General features: G+C 46.3%; 1 long non-coding RNA gene across 1 annotated transcript in view; it reads left to right on the forward strand.

Moving 5' to 3' along the window:
- Positions 1-17,721, forward strand: part of LOC137455331 (uncharacterized) — a 170,591-nt gene that overhangs the window by 78,634 nt on the left and 74,236 nt on the right. The gene's annotated exons all lie outside the window — the stretch shown is intronic.

Here is a 17,721-nt window from a genome sequence, read left to right on the forward strand (position 1 = left end):
AACAGCAAATCAGAGACAGAAGATATAGAATTTGACAGTACTCAGTGTTGTTCACAAGCTATCTATTGATATTGGTATTGATATTGGTGAGGCTGCACCACCCGTGACCTGGCTTAGCCATGATTCCTTGTAGGCAGCTCTACAACAAACCCAGAAGGAAAATGTAGATGGAAATCCCCCCTGTCCTGATCCCAAAGCTTTTTGCAGTGAGGCTATACAGTGTGCTGTCACTCTACTTTCTAGGGCATTGTACTGTTCTCCTGCCCTGTCCCCAGTGGATATATAGGCATGTCTTTATGTTGGGATTAAATAAAAGCCTCCTGAAAAGAAGTGAAAACTACTGAAGGAAGGTTTAGGTTGGATATTAGAGGAAACTTCTCACTGAAAGGGTTCTCAAAGACTGCAGTAGGGTCCCCAGGGAGGTGGTTGAATACTTGTCCTAGGGGATGTTGAAAGGACACAGCAATGTAGTGCTGAGGGACATGGTTTGGCACCAGACTTGGTGGAGTTGGATGCTGGCTGGACTCAATGATCTTAAAGGTCTTTTCCAGCCAAAATGATTCTATGATTCTATTAAATGTAGCTTACAGAGAGTTATTTTGGGGATTTTCTTGGTTTGTTTTTATGGGAGGCTGAAGTCTGCTAACTTCAGGCTGTGTTCTTTGATACTTTTTAGGCTGAAGCAATTCCTGAATCAGTTTATAGATTTTATGCATGATTATAGATGTTCAAGAGGGGATTGGACGTGGCACTTGGTGCCATGGTTTAGTAGTCATGAGGTCTGGGGTGACAGGTTGGACTTGGTGATCTCTGAGGTCTTTTCCAACCTTGTTCATTCAGTATCACTAAGGTTGGAAGAGACCTCAAAGATCATCGAGTCCAACCTGTCACCACAGACCTCATGACTAGAGCAGGGAGGACACCACTGCCCACCGCAGGCTTGAACTCACAACCTTCCCATTAAGGGTCTTATGCGCTACCAACTGAGCCACATGCTTGTTGATTCTGTGATTCTATTCCTTCATAGAAAACATTTCCATAGTAGTTTTCAAAGGTTAAATAAAACATTATGGAACCTTGCAAGTTAAAGGCTTACTAAATCTTGAAATGCTTATCTCAAAAAAGATTTATTTACTCCAATGAAGTTATCTTCCATCATTTCCGTGGGAAAGAAAACTAACAGAAAAAGAAACTGTTCACTTTTAGCCTATTTTTGGAAGAAAAAAATGAAACCTTCTGGCAGTGAAGCTGGGGAAGCAATAGTTTCTTTCTTTCTTTTTTTCTCTTTTTAAATTGAACATTATTTATATTGTGACAATAAAAATAAGCAGTATTTAGCTTTTAAATAGAATACACCATATGTGTGCTTCTTTGTAAACATTTAAATCATTCACTGTCTAAACTAAGGCTCTGCTTCTCCTGACTGCCTAGTCAGGGACATTGCCTTTTTGAGAACCAGACCCAAGCTGATCAGTTGTTTTTTTTTTTTTTTTCAAAAGGAAATGCCTGCAAATTCTAAATATAGCTCAAAACTCTCTCCCAGATATTTCACCAGGAAAGGCTAACAAATGTGTACTGATGCAACCAGCTATGCATATGAGATGCAAATGAAAGCTGTGCCTGCAAACCCCACTGTTTATATACACACACCATACACCCACCCATCCCATGTGCAGTGCAAGCAAGCAAAGCAAGGATATTGAATCTGCTTGTGCTGGCCCAAGAGTGGTAAAAAAATCACGAAGCATCATCTTATGGTGAATAATTTGTCATATTATCATAGTATCATAGTATCAGTCAGGGTTGGAAGGGACCACAAGGATCATCTAGCTCCAAGCCCCCTGCCATGGGCAGGGACATCCCACACTAGATCAGCCTGGCCAGAGCCTCATCCAGCCTGGGCTTAAACATCTCCAGGGACAGGGCCTCAACCACTTCCCATAATACATCTGGGCAAATAAGTTCATGCCTACTTTTGTACCATTTATTCCCTATGGGAATGAAGAGATTTTTCCACACATAGAAATGCTGTTTATATGCTAAAAAGATACAGGCAGAAACTGCTCTTTGTCACCAAGTTTATCCTGCAGGGGAGAGTTTCACCCTTCCCAAATCCAACCTCAGATTAAAGTTTCTCACCCAAATCTGGCCTGCACAGGACTGTGTCTGAAAACTTGGAGTCCAGATTTCACACAAACCTGAACAGCTAAGGCTAATGGAGTATGCAAAAGACAAACTCTTCAGTCTCAAAGAGCAAAAACCTCAACTTTGGATGTTAAGCAAGGCCACGCTGAGTATCTTTTGCAGCCTGATGCTGTAGGTCAGTCATGGGGCTTCACACCACTTCTGCTCCCTTACTAATTTGGAACAGGATCAGACAGGAGTGGCTTCCCCTCAGTGTTTCTCGCTTTTGGTACACCACCAATTATCTGCACTCCATGAACTCGACAGGCTGGACAGATGGGCAGAATCCAACGGCATGATATTTAACACATCCAAATGCCGGGTTCTGCACATTGGCCACAACAACCCCAGGCAGTGCTACAGGCTGGGGTCAGAGTGGCTAGAGAGCAGCCAGGCGGAGAGGGACCTGGGGGTGCTGGTTGATGGTAGGCTGAACATGAGCCTGCAGTGTGCCCAGGCAGCCAAGAGGGCCAATGGCATCCTGGCCTGCATCAAGAACAGTGTGGCCAGCAGGAGCAGGGAGGTCATTCTGCCCCTGTACACTGCACTGGTTAGGCCACACCTCGAGTACTGTGTCCAGTTCTGGGCCCCTCAGTTTAGGAAGGAGGTTGACTTGCTGGAACGAGTCCAGAGAAGAGCAACAAAGTTGGTGAGGGGTTTGGAACACAAACCCTATGAGGAGAGGCTGAGGGAGCTGGGGCTGCTTAGCCTGGAGAAGAGGAGACTCAGGGGTGACCTTATCACTCTCTACAACTACCTGAAGGGAGGTTGTAGACAGGCTGATGATGGTCTCTTCTCCCAGGCACCCAGTACCAGAACAAGAGGACACAGTCTCAGGCTGCACCAGGGGAGGTTCAGGTTGGATGTTAGGAAGAAGTTCTATACAGAAAGAGTGATTGCTCTATGGAATGGGTTGCCCGGGGAGGTGGTGGAGTCGCCGTCATTGAGGGTGTTCAGAAGGAGACTTGATGGGGTGCTTGGTGCCATGGGTTAGCTGTTTGGGTGGGTTGATGGGTTGGACACGATGATCTTGAAGGTCTCTTCCAACCTGGTTTGGTTTATTCTAATAAAGGTTTATTCTAACTTGTGCTGTTAATCCTCCATGACACTGGGATTTCTGCTCTTCCAAGGAAAACAAAACTTTTGCTTAAGAGGTGACCAAGAGGTGACCAGCCTGCTCAAGAATCCTGTTTTCCCAGTTTCTCAAGTGGCCCTTTCTCAATCACTGCAGTTCTAGCAGGCAGACAAACCAAACTGTGGCTGGTAAATGTGGCCAAGAGTAACAATTTTTCTTTCCAGTGAAGCAGACAGGAGAAAGATCTCAGTGTGTGGTTCCCATCGCAAATTACAATAAGATTTAGTCTCTCTGGTGCCTAAATCACATTAGATGGCAGGATTCTCAGCTGCAAATTCACTGAGGTGGGAGTGATGGAGATCGGGAGAGAGGGCCTGTTCACTAGAGAAGAATGTTGATCAACAGCACTCCTATCTCAACAGCACTGCAACAAACTCCCCAAACATCCTAAAATTAAAATATTACTTCTCAGTAACCACCACACAACTCAGAACAAAAGTACAGAACAATAGTTTCTCTGAGATCCTATCATCACTTCAGATCAAGTCAGATGAATTTACCTTCATTTAACTCTGAATTCCTACCGTGTTCTTCCATATAGAGTGGAAAATCTTTCATGTATCTCTTCTCACATCTCCCTTTCTATAGAGAAACATAATGGTTGATGGAAGAATTAGGAACACAAGGGGAGAGAACCAGTCCTTTGAGAACCAGGCAGTCCTTTGGGCTGCTGTCCACACATGTGCAGGTTTGCACCCAGGGCAGTCAGGACGAGAAGAAACCACAGCTGAGCATGCAGAAGCAGCTCCCTGACTTCAAGGCAGAGCAGGACACAGGAGCTCTTTCTCATCTCTCTGGGTGCAATAACTCTCTTACAAGTTCCTGCTGGGACACTCAGTGCTGGGAAACAAGCCAGGTTTCTTTCATCCTGAGACTTATATTCTCTCATTCCCATCACTATGCCTTCAGTGCTGTCCAAAAACATATGCTCCAGTGTTCCCTTGTGTGTTTTCCTAATGCTGCTCCCATCACCACAGAGTGCTAGTTCAGAGTGCTATCTTGTCCAGCAAGAAAACAAGCCTTACCAAGTGAATTTCACAGTTACCCTTTAATTTTTCACCCCATACCGTGCCAAGATAAAGGAGGCAGAACAATGCTAGTATTTGTCACCCCTACATGAAGATCAGTTAGCTGATATCCCCAGCTGCTTAAACTTAACACCAGTGCAACAGTACTGAGAGTATGACTCCTTTTTTCTCCATGGTCAAACACCAATCATGTCACTCAGTTGGGCCCGCAGTTGTACATTCGCTGTTCCTATGGGATAGTCATGTATCCCAAAAAGGGAAGAGAATGCATGTCAGTGAGCTGCACAGGAGCTCCAGGCAGTGTGTGTCCAGGATCTGGGTTTTGTGGAGCTCCTGCAGACAGTCACCTTTGTTTTCCCCAGCACTGTCTACTGGTATTCAGGTTATTTGCCTTTCCTAGAGAGACTGCCTTCTGGTTTGGAAACAAAGACAAGGCTTCACTGGAGCTACTTTCACTGTCTACTGTGATCCAGGGAGATGAGAACTTTGACTGGAAGGAGTGGCTGCTGTGAACTTGTGGGTGTCAGAAAGAGAAAGGGAGCAGTCGATGGAGAGTGTGTCCAGATAAGCAAGAAAATATCACTCTTCAGGCAAAATCCTTTGCAAAGAGTAACAGAGTGAAGAGGAAAGGACTTGTCCAGGGCTGGAGAGGAACAAAAGATCAGGGAAGCTTGAACATGGAAGGATATAATCAGGAAGAAGTAAACTGTAATCAGAAAGGCTTTAAGATGAGATAAAATATAAACAAATCATTCTCTCATGATGTTTCTTTGCCAAAATACTAATAGTTTGTTAATTAGTGCTGGAACAGGCAATCTCTCTGATACATGCTTCATCTCCTAGAGGGACCTGCTTAAATGCTGTTTCAAATAAGCAGTAGGAAACATCTCACTTCCTTCTGTCAGCCTCATACACTCAGTTACATTGTTTTCCAGAAGTGATTTACTAGGCATTTAGTAAGGAAACTAATCTCCTCCGTTTCCTTAAGCAAACCCAGATTAGCAAGGCCAGGACTGAAATCCTATTCTCTACTGCCTGGTTCTGCCTTTCCTGATGGCCACACGTCCCTCTTGCAGGCAGTGACACAAAACCCCAAGCTCCTGTCATTGTCATCTCTTTTGAGCTATCCTTAGGTATCACGTGGCAGAAGGCCCCTCAGTGCTTTCGGCACACAGAAGCTGCAGATTGCCTCTCATGCAACAACACAAGGGCTTCAGCAGTTAGAGACACTCGTGCTTTCCTACTAAGGCAGGGCAGACAGCCTGCCTCAGGCTACATCTGAGAAAATTTTCTGAAGAAGATGTGAAAATTGCTGAGGGTCAGCAGGCACACATGGCACCCCAGCACTGGTGCTGAGCAGCTTTCAGAAACAGTGCAGTGAGCTGCTTCTGCCACACAAAATCATCAGCACACAAACTGAGTGTTTTAGACGGCTGACTGTAAAAGAGCTCTTCAGAAGGCCATGGAGTTTGCCAGCTGCATCTCATAAGATTAGGGCCATGAAAGAACCTGGGAGATGACTGCCCCCAAGTACTGGTGAGGCTACACCATGAGGACTGCATTCAGTTTTGGGTCCCTCACTTCAAGAGGGTATTATATATTGCAGTACCATTAGGGTCCTGGAGTGGGTCCAGAGAAAGGCAAGGAATCTGATACAGGGTCTTTAGAAAAGGTCTTATGAGGAGTAGCTAAGGAAACTGGAGTTGTTTAGTTTGTAGAAAAAGAGGCTGAGGGGAGACCTTCTTGCTCTTTACAAGTACCTGAGAAGAGGTTGTAGTGAAGTGGGGGTCAGTCTTTTCTCCTCATTAACAAATGACAGAATGAAAAATGGCTTCAAGTTGCACCAGGGAAGGATTAGATTGGATATCAGAAGAACCTTCTTCACTTACAGGCTTATCAAACACTGGATTAGGCTCCCCAGGGGATGTTTAAAAGATACAGAGATAGAATAGAATAGAATAGAATAGAATAGAATAGAATAGAATAGAATAGAATAGAATAGAATAGATCAGGTTGGAAGAACCTTCAAGATCATCGCGTCCAACTGATCACCCAGCACCACCTAATCAACTAACCCATGTAACCAAGCACCCTGTCAAGTCTCCTCCTGAACACCTCCAGTGACGGCGACTCCACCACCTCCCCAGGCAGCACATTCCAATGGGCAATCACTCTCTCTGTGTAAAACTTCCTCCTGACCTCCAGCCTGAACTTCCCCTGGTGCAGCCTGAGACTGTGTCCTCTTGTTCTGGTACTGGCTGCCTGGGAGAAGAGACCAACCCCTGCCTGTCTACAACCTCCCTTCAGGTAGTTGTAGAGAGCAATAAGGTCACCCCTGAGTCTCCTCCTCTCCAGGCTAAGCAGCCCCAGCTCCCTCAGTCTCTCCTCACAGGGCTGTGTTCCAAGCCCCTCACTAACTTCGTTGCCCTTCTCTGGACTCGTTCCAGCAAGTCAATGTACACAGCTTAGCATAAGACTTGGTAGAGTTAGGTGTGGTTGCACTTGATGATCGTAGATGTCTTTTCCAACCAAAAGAATTCCATGATTCTATGAAACAGAAATACCCTGTTCAGAATAAATGGCATGACATCCCAGAGAGGAGGTGCCATGGATTCAGTACATAATGTTAGAGCTCAGCTGCTGGCCAATTGATTTAGAACTCGTCCAGGTTTAAGATACCCCACTCTCACAAGCAAGGCATGCCCCCACCCCCCTAGATCAGGAGGGAAAGTAACACCACTGGAGAGCTCCCAAACAGAGAGGGACCTGGGGGTGCTGATCGACAGCCACCTGAATATGAGCCAGCAGTGTGCCCAGGTGGCCAAGAGGGCCAATGGCATCCTGGCCTGCATTAGGAATAGTGTGGCCAGCAGGAGCAGGGAAGTCATTGTGCCCTGTACTCTGCTTTGGTTAGGCCGCACCTTGAGTACTGTGTCCAGTTCTGGGCCCCTCAGTTTAAGAAGGACATTGAGAGACTTGAAGGTGTCCAGAGAAGGGCAACAAGGCTGGGGAGAGGCCTTGAACACAAGCCCTATGAGGAGAGGCTGAGGGAGCTGGGATTGTTTAGCCTGGAGAAGAGGAGGCTCGGGGTGACCTGATTGCCCTCTACAACTACCTGAAGGGTGTTTGTAGCCAGGAAGGGGTTGGCCTCTTCTCCCAGGCAACCAGCACCAGAACAAGAGGACACAGTCTCAAGCTGTGCCAGGGGAGGTTTAGACTGGAGGTGAGGAGGAAGTTCTTCACCGAGCGAGTAATTCGTCATTGGAACCGGTTGCCCAGGGAGGTGGTTGAGTCATCGACCCTGGAGGCGTTCAAGGGGAGATTGGACGTGGCTCTTGGTGCCATGGTCTAGTCATGGGGTCTGTGTTGATAGGTTGGACTCGATGATCCTCGAGGTCCTTTCCAACCTAAGTGATACTGTGATACTGTGATACCACAAAAAGCCCTGTGGGTTGAGATATGGAGTTTAATGAAAACAATGTAATGTGCAGCTCCCTCAGCTCTTTCACGGAAAAGCAAAAGCAGAAGCAGCAGCAGAACCAAGCCAGTCACAAAATTACCTTCTCACCCCGCAAGCCCACAGCCAGCCAAGCAGAAAACACTCCAAAACTGGAAACCAGGAGCAGTAACCAGAAACAGGAAGTCTCTCATGTTACAATCCAAACTGCAAGACCTATGATACTTCTCTCTAGCCAGCACTTTCATTTTAAAGCTGCCATGACATCATCATGGTATCGAAGTACCATCTGCAGACTCAGTTGGCTAAACTCGTGACAAAAACCACGGCAGGAGGCAGCACATGATTAATGACCTACAGAAAGCGAATGTTGCTCACTCAGAGAAATCAATTTAGGAGTTTTCAACTTCAAGCCTTACCAGATACTAAATACACACTGTCAACATGCCAATGATTTTCCAGTGTTGATTCTGTGGCTAACTGCAGCCTATCTGAAGGACAAAAAAATCCAGATAAGACCCCCCTATACATCCTCTTGCCTTCCAAAATTATCCAGCACTTCCTTCCTTGACATCTTGTTATGCAAGCAGACTGAGAATAGCTGCTGCCATGCCTTCAAAGCAAACAGCAGCAGCCAGGTGTCACAGGAGTGAAGCAGGGAGGCACATGGCATGACAGAACACAGGAAAGGTTACCCAGAAGCATCCAGAAAGCCTACTTTTTGACTTGGAAACTGGAAATATGTTGTACAGAGGTAACATTCTTAGAAGGGTGAAGAAAGGATACAGGAAAAAGCTCAAGCATGCATTCACCACTGCAGAGGCAGCTGAAGCAGCTGCACTTGCCTTGGGCTGGGTGATCGTTGTGGCAAGGCAATGAAGAAATGACTGAGGTTAAAGAAAGAGTCATCCCCACAGGTGCCATCAGAAGTGATTTTTACTTTTTTTTCCCCAAACTACCTCTTTCCTAGAAACCCAGTCCTGCCTGCTGGTATTTCCAAGACCATCACTTTCCAGCATGATGGCCATGCATGGAAGATTTTATCTCTAGACTAAGATTAGTGGCATCCTTAAGCATGCTAGAGACAAAAGCACACAAAACACAAAAAGAGAGGACACAGCTGTAGCAACTAAATAATTCACTACTACTCAAAACCAAAAGCAAACATCTTGACATCTGAGGAGGAAGCTATCAGCCAAAAAAAACCCCCAACAACCCCAAAACAACAACAACAACAACAAAAAACCCACCACAAAAAACACATCAAAGCCACAAGTTTTACAGCAACTTGGAGGTTTCTCAGTGGAAACCTACTATTCTGTATTTGTTTACCTCTTGTCTAATTAATGGTGGCCAGTCTAGTTTCTCTAAGGTCATTCAAACCTGCTATTGTACCTCAGCCCCAGCCTGAGCCATTCCAGCTCTGTTTGGTTCCTGCCCTGCCCTTCCAGCACAACTCACTGACTGCTGGACCAAGCAACACATGATCCAGCTCTCCCAGGAGCTCCCAGGCCACAGCAAGCAGCCCTGCTGCTCTTCTGTGTGGTAAAAATTGCTCTGTCTGGGAAAACCCCAGTTTGCCTTTTACTGTGCTCAGGGGAATAGTGCTGCTGCCTAGCTACCTTCCTTTTGTGCCTGACTGATCTCAGGGCACCAAATTCCTAGGACAAGGTACATCAGCAACTAGACTTGTGATTCTTATCAGTGTCTAATAGGAAGTTCTTCGGAAACCATCAGTAGTGAATATTTGTTTCCCTGAAAAATTAAGTGGGAGTCTGTTTTGTGGTTTCAAAACCTCTGGAAATGATTGTCTGTTGAATTCTATTCTAACAATTGGTAGAAATCAGGCAAGCAATGAGCTGCTGCCTTTCACTGACACTGTAAAACTTAGGACATAATCCTGCAACACGCAGCTCCTTCGGGGAGGCAGCAATGTTGCTGTGTCCTTTCAACTAGATTCAAGTTTTGTACTTGTTCAAGAAAAGTACAGTCTGATGCCATGAATAACACAAGTTACTGTGGTTTCACAATTCAAGTCAAAAGATCATGTGTCTTGAATACACCAGGTTGCCACTGCCTTTCCCAAAAGAATGCAGTCAGAGGCCATGTGTGATGCTTCTCATTGATTCATAAAAGCTCACGAGCAGCGTGCTATGAGTGAAAGGAATTGTGTGGCCTGATGGCCAAAGTTCCTTTATTTGTCATCTTCTCAGCAAAGGCAATTGAAGAAAAGACAGTCAGTACATGACTAAAGAATGTAAAGAATAGAATAGAATAGAATAGAATAGAATAGAATAGAATAGAATAGAATAGAATAGAATGGAATGGAATGGAATAGACCAGACCAGACCAAGTTGGAAGAGACCTTCAAGATCATCGCGTCCAACCGATCAACCAACACCACCCAACCAACTAAACCATGCAACCAAGCACCCCATCAAGTCTCCTCCTGAGCAACTTCAATGATGGTGACTCCACCACCTCCCCAGGCAGCCCATTCCAATGGGCAATCACTCTCTCTGTGTAAAACTTCCTCCTGACCTCCAGCCTAAACCTCCCCTGGCGCAGCCTGAGACTGTGTCCTCTTGTTCTGGTGCTGGCTGCCTGGGAGAAGAGACCAACCTCTGCCTGTCTACAACCTCCCTTCAGGTAGTTGTAGACAGCAATAATGTCACCCCTGAGTCTCCTCTTGTCCAGGCTAAGCAGTCCCAGCTCCCTCAGCCTCTCCTCACAGGGCTGTGTTCCAAGCCCCTCACCAACTTCATTGCCCTTCTCTGGACTCATTCCAGCAAGTCAACCTCCTTCCTAAACTGAGGGGCCCAGAACTGGACACAGTACTTGAGGTGTGGCCTAACCAGCGCAGTGTACAGCGGCAGAATGACCTCCCTGCTCCTGCTGGCCACACTCTTCCTGATGCAGGCCAGGATGCCATTGGCCCTCTTGGCTGCCTGGGCACACTGCAGGCTCATGTTCAGCCTACCATCGACCATTACCCCCAGGTCCCTCTCTGCCTGGCTGCTCTCCAGCCACTCTGACCCCAGCCTGTAGCACTGCCTGGGGTTGTTGTGGCCAATGTGCAGAACCTGGCACTTGGATGTGTTCAATCTCCTGCCCTTGGACTCTGCCCATCTGTCCAGCCTGTCCAGGTCCCTCTGCAGAGCCTCTCTACCCTCCAGCAGGTCAACTCCTGCCCCCAGCTTGGTGTCATCTGCAAATTTACTGATGATGGAGTCAATGCCCTCATCCAGATCATCAATAAAGATGTTAAAGAGCACAGGGCCCAGCACTGATCCCTGGGGCACTCCACTACTGATGGGCCCCCAGCTGGATGTGGCACCATTCACCACCAGAGCAGCTACTATTTTGACTGGATCAGTTTCTTTAACTAGAAAAAAAGAAATAGATAAATAGATATTTTTTGTTGCACCTACAATAGTAAGCACAAATGTCACCCTCATGTCCCAAGTAATATATGCAGACATACACACACCCCCCTTTCCCCCAGACTATAGATAGGCCACCACTCTGGAACCAACAAAACACTGCTCCTGAACGCTTGGCCTTGCATCTGCTAAATATTCTCAGTTGATATCTTTTGAAATGTGATTTTGTACCCTTGGTAAACATAGGACATAAAAAGCACAATCCAAAATGTAACACATAGTAAGATGGAATATTTCAGATGCACAGGCAAATGGTGATCAAACACAGAAGACACAAGTCTACTCATACTGATGCCAATACAACGACAGATATTCGGACAGAAGGAAAACTGCACATCAGCAGAACAAAAAATCACCGGCAGAACCCTGCAGGCCTCTACCTATCTGTTGTGTCAGTAAAACAGGCCACAAAGTTGGTATGCCCAGAGGCTGCATGTCTTCAGCAACCTTCTACACATGAAGAAAGCATAAAGCCCTACCAAGGTTCTGGGAGGCAGAGGGTACACCAAGGCTCTGACCCCTCACAAATACACCATGCTGCAAGGCAATGCCTGGGAGTGCTCTGCTCTTACAGTTAGGCTGCTGCCACACAGCCAGCAGCGGGGACAGGCAACTGGGATATTAAGCCTCGAAACGGTCAGATCAGCAGGCTTGGGGAGACAGCAAGAAACAGCTAGGCTTGATAGGGGTCTGTGTGGTTGTGGAGAAGAGCTTCAAACCTACCTGGGGCAGGAGCAGAGTTTGCTCTTGTAATGGTTTAATGCAAGGGTTAATGCACCCCTGTGTAACCTGCCTGCTCCCCCAGTGCAAAACTGAGAGGAAAGTAACACACAAAACTTGGAGCTGAGACACAGAGATAAGAGTTTAATATAAGATATCATAATCACAATGTATAATTACCTTAGCTTAGCCTACTTGCAGGGAGGATAACAAAACATAAAAAGATAACATCATAATTACCTCAGCTTAGCCAGTATGCAGGAAAAAAATGCAATGACATGCAGGAAGGGAAAAAGCAGCATGAAATAGAACCTCCAAAGAGGCATTCAGCCCACCCCACCCAGCTCGCTGCCATGCCCACAGAAAAAGCCAACGCCCAAAACCCGGAACACAGAAGCAGCAACCAGAACAGGAAGCTTCCCGTGTTACCATCTGAACTTCAAGCCCCATAATACTTTGCTCCAATTTGCAATACTTTGCACTTTCATTTTGAAGTCAGCAAGACCGCAGCATGGTATAAATAACAGTAGCAGATTCCACTCAACCCCTGACAGGTCCCAACTTTGAAGAGCAGCCCACTGTCTGTATCTGCTACCAAAATCATGCCAAAGCAGTAAATTCAGCTTCTGTAAGACTTCCCACTGATATTGTTACATTCACAGTGTTGACAGAAGGGTTAGCTCATGATGTAACATGACACACAACGAGGTATGGAAAAGGGGCTTTTGACCAGCTGAGCCTTTTGTCTGTGTTTAAAAAGATACCAGAAAAAAAGAAAAAGAAAAGGATGCAGGTGGAATACTGAAAAAAGGAAGATGGAATACTATTCCAAACAGTATACAGGATGATCACAGAAGTATTGGCAAACCTACATTCCTGCATTTTAACAGTTAAGTGTAGGCTGGGGTGTCAACAGAGTTGCTTCAGAATGGAGTGAGAGTGACAGCAGAAAGAAACGGGGTGGAACAAAGAAGTGGCAAATGAGGATGCCAATACTTTCACTACTGAGCTTTGCTTTCATCTCCTCCTCCTTTATATACTGAAGTATTAGAAAAAAAAGTTACATCAAAACAAATTTCTTATCACTCTTCCCAACTGTGGCTGCTACTGCTTCTGTCACTTGCTTGTAGCCCTGTAATTCTGACAGATTTACTGTAGTTTGGGTTCTGTGGCCTTGAGTCCAGCAGGTGCTTTCAAGGAGAGTTAAGCCATTCAGGTGTTGGCATATTCACACAGTCACTGAGGAAACGAAGGATCCTTTGGATGAGAAAGAAAACCAGGTGACAGGAAGAGAATGATGAATGAGGAATTTCTGCAAGTGAAATTGCAGGCAGATACTGGTACAAATTAAAACCCTCTTTACTTTGAGAGTGATTAGGCACTTGGAAGCGGATGCCCCCAGAGCTTGTTGATCCTTCATCCATAGATGACTTCAAATACTGGTAGAAGGAAAAACTATTTCTCAAAATAGCAGCACTGAGAGTGGAACAACCAAAGAAGACTTTGCCTGGCAGCAGAGGAGTGGATGAAGGGGTTCCTCTGGCCTTACTTTCTATGATTGTCTAGATCATGCAACAAAGATTGCACTAGTTTTTTCAGCTATCAACATGGTATCTAGATAGGGTAGTGTATGCGATGTACTTTTCTTTTATTGCTGTTTCCTATCACCCAGTCAAGTTACTGCTTGTAGTGTTGACTTTATGGGCTGTAATGGTCTGGTAGGTGGAATGGAAATATTTTACAATCCTAGAAAAGAAAGGAAAAACAGGAAAAACGATGAATTGTGGCCAGAGATGCTGCCTCAGGTGTTGGAGAGCAGTGTGATGAGCATTGGGACAGTGGGGGAAGAAAACACAGTGCAGTAAGTTAAGAGGAACAGTCACAAACCCACCCTTTGGTGAAATACTGAGGGACCTTCACTGCTGTGCAATGAGTAGCACATCTTCATGAGACATAATGAAACAGGCTTCAGGCTGTTCCCCCTTGCCTTCTTTCTTTACTACAGATGATACTTTTAAACCTTATTAGAATAAATAAACTCTTTATTAGAATAAATAAACCAAACCAGGTTGGAAGAGACCTTCAAGATCATCGTGTCCAACCCATCAACCAATCCAACCCACCCAAACAGCTAACCCATGGCACCAAGCAACCCGTCAAGTCTCCTCCTGAACACCTTCAATGACGGCGACTCCACCACCTCCCCGGGCAACCCATTCCAATGGGCAATCACTCTTTCTGTATAGAACTTCTTCCTAACATCCAACCTGAACCTCCCCTGGCACAGCCTGAGACTGTGTCCTCTTGTTCTGGTACTGGCTGCCTGGGAGAAGAGACCAACCTCTGCCTGTCTACAACCTCCCTTCAGGTAGTTGTAGAGAGTAATAAGGTCACCCCTGAGTCTCCTCTTCTCCAGGCTGAGCAACCCCAGCTCCCTCAGCCTCTCCTCATAGAGCTTGTGTTCCAAACCCCTCACCAACTTTGTTGCTCTTCTCTGGACTCGTTCCAGCAAGTCAACATCCTCCCTAAACTGAGGGGCCCAGAACTGGACACAGGACTCAAGGTGTGGCCTAACCAGTGCAGTGTACAGGGGCACAATGACCTCCCTGCTCCTGCTGGCCACACTGTTCTTGATGCAGGCCAGGATGCCATTGGCCCTCTTGGCTGCCTGGGCACACTGCAGGCTCATGTTCAGCCTACCATCAACCAGCACCCCCAGGTCCCTCTCTGCCTGGCTGCTCTCCTTATCTTCAGCAGTAGAGATCCCTGCCACACAAATTGTGTTTAAACTTTTAACAGCTGAGCCCAGCAACAGTTTCCCTGAGCACCACCGGAGATGCCTGCAGAGCCTCAGACGGCACTGCTCCCAGCAGTCATTGCTCACTCCATCCAGACTTTCCAGAAGTGATTTTTGAAGGAATGTTCAACTCCCTCAGAATTTTGTTACAACTTTTGTTAAAAGTGATAATGACTTTCCTTTCCTCTCCTTTTCTCCTAAAGCAGCAGAAATTCATTCTGGACCATATTTATGAGAAAGCCTGAAAACCACAGCGTGGCAGGTATGACCACTTTGCACATCCTGCCATAACACATAAGGCTGAAATTTGGCAAGATCAGCTTAAAAGCAGTTTCTGCCTCCAGGTAAACCCTGATCAGCAAGCAGTTCAGCACTGTTCATGCTGCACAGCACTGTCAGCAATGGAGTCAATAGGGATGACCAGTATGATCTCGTATTGTTCGTTTATTAAGGGAACTTTTACAGCTTATATAGACTGGGAGAGCATCGCTGGCATCGCTTCATTGGTTCCCATGAGTGGCCATACATCGTACTGTTATAGATTATTGATTAAACTACTAGTATGACACGAGGTTGTTGATGCAGGTGTGTGTCCTGTTATTCCCAGATAACTCTCTGTGTTTATAGCTACCAGTACCTTGCTTTAGTTGCAGTGTTGCAAGCACAGCACTGTTTTGCTAAGATGCTAGCTACTTCTGCACTTATGCTGAGTGTGGCCTACCACCATGTCAGGCTCTAAGCTTATACTGTCAGACTGCTCACACCACTTATTGCTACCTTTGCCACATAGCACCACCAGCCAGCCCTTAAAATTACTCTGGTCATCTATGGCTACACAGTGCACGCCATAACGTTGCCCTCTCCCTCAGCGTAAGCACAGCTTGAGATTCACTTGCTTGCATCTCCTGAAAACAGGATAAGGTACCTTGGATAAGGCAGCTTGAAAGTAAAGGGACAATTTTAATGCTTCTTTTTGAATGTAGAAATTTGCAGCTGCCTGTGAAGCTTTACTGTGCATTTAGACAGTAGGGGGAAAAAGCAAGAGAAAAAGAAGGCATTTCCAAACGGGAGACACGGAACAGAGCAGGAGAAGTTTTCAGAATTCACCTGGTTGCATCTAACAAGAATGATTCATTGGGAGATAAAAAAGGAAGAAAAAAGAAAAACCTAGAAGGTCTTCCTCACTTCCTACAATATCAACTGAATCAAAAAAGTGATTGGACTGTTCTTTGTTTGCATCCAGCTAAGAAGGTCAACACCTGCTCAAAAATCAGCTCATCTTTTCAAAAAAAAAGCAGCCAAGATTCAGTGATTCATATTTAAAAACCAACTTACCACAGAGCCACTTCCAACCCAAACTTTACAAGATGTATTTTAATTATGAAAGCCATACACAGCAGGATTCAGAATACAACAGTGACATCAGGAACACATAAAACCCTACAGGGATTTACATACTGTGGAAAGCAAATTAGCTTCCCTGGTTGGCCATACATAAATAAGTGTATTCAATATGTAAATACTTTGATATGTCAGAAGGTCGTTCTGTTCCAGACCAAATTCGTGGCACTACTTTTATGTGGCTTTGATTTTCCATCTCCTGATTTAATAAACCTGCATACAGCCAAAGCACTTTGGAAAGTAAAAACATTTCATAATTGAGCACGAGGAAGTAAACAAGAAATCGAAAGAGTGAGGAAACTATTCAGATGTCACAGGAGTGCTATTTTTTTCTCCCTTTTGGCTGTCAGACATTTTATTTTCTGGTATCACAGTATCACAGTATCACAGTATCGCCAAGGTTGGAAGAGACCTCGAGGATCATAGAGTCCAACCTGTCACCACAGACCTCATGACTAGACCATGGCACCAAGTGCCACATCCAATCCCCTCTTGAACACCTGCAGGGATGGGGACTCCACCACCTCCCTGGGCAGCACATTCCAATGGCCAATGACTCTCTCGGTGAAGAACTTCCTCCTCACCTTGAGTCTAAACCTCCCCTGGCACAGCTTGAGACTGTGTCCTCTTGTTCTGGTGCTGGTTGCCTGGGAGAAGAGACCAACCCCTTCCTGGCTACAACCTCCCTTCAGGTAGTTGTAGAGGGCAATGAGGTCACCCCTGAGCCTCCTCTTCTCCAGGCTAAGCAACCCCAGCTCCCTCAGCCTCTCCTCACAGGGCTGTGCTCAAGGCCTCTCCCCAGCCTTGTTGCCCTTCTCTGGACATCTTCAAATGTCTCAATGTCCCTCCTAAACTGAGGGGCCCAGAACTGGACATAGGACTCAAGGTGTGGCCTAACCAGTGCAGATCACAGGGCACAATGACTTCCCTGCTCCTGCTGGCCACACTATTCCTAATGCAGGCCAGGATGCCATTGGCCTTCTTGGCCACCTGGGCACACTGCTGGCTCATGTTTAGGTGCTTGTCGATCAGCACACCCAGGTCCCTCTCTATTTGGCAGCTCTCAGCCACTCTGCCCCCAGCCTGTAGCTCTGCATGGGGTTGCTGTGGCCAAAGTGCAGCACCTGGCACTTGGACTTGTTAAATGCCATCCTGTTGGACTCTGCCCATCTGTCCAGTCAGTCGAGGTCCCTCTGCAGAGCCTTTCTACCCTCTACCTGACCAACATCTGCTCCTAACTTGGTGTCATCTGCAAATTTGCTGATGACTGACTCAATCCCCTCATCCAGATCATCAATGAAGATGTTAAAGAGGATGGGGCCCAGCACTGATCCCTGGGGGATGCCAGTGATGCCTGGCTGCCAGCTGGATGTGGCACCATTCACCACCACTCTCTGGGCTCAGCCTCCAGCCAGTTCCTAACCCAGCTCAGAGTGCTGCTGCCCAAGCCAGGGGCTGACAGCTTAGCTAGCAGTTTGCTGTGGGGGACGGTGTCAAAGGCCTTGCTGAAGTCCAGACAGACCACATCCACAGCCTGCCCCACATCCACCAGGCAG

Source organism: Melanerpes formicivorus, unplaced genomic scaffold (assembly GCF_026170545.1).
Source record: "Melanerpes formicivorus ecotype bairdi unplaced genomic scaffold, bMelFor1.0.p_v2 SCAF_96, whole genome shotgun sequence".
NCBI lineage: Eukaryota > Metazoa > Chordata > Aves > Piciformes > Picidae > Melanerpes > Melanerpes formicivorus.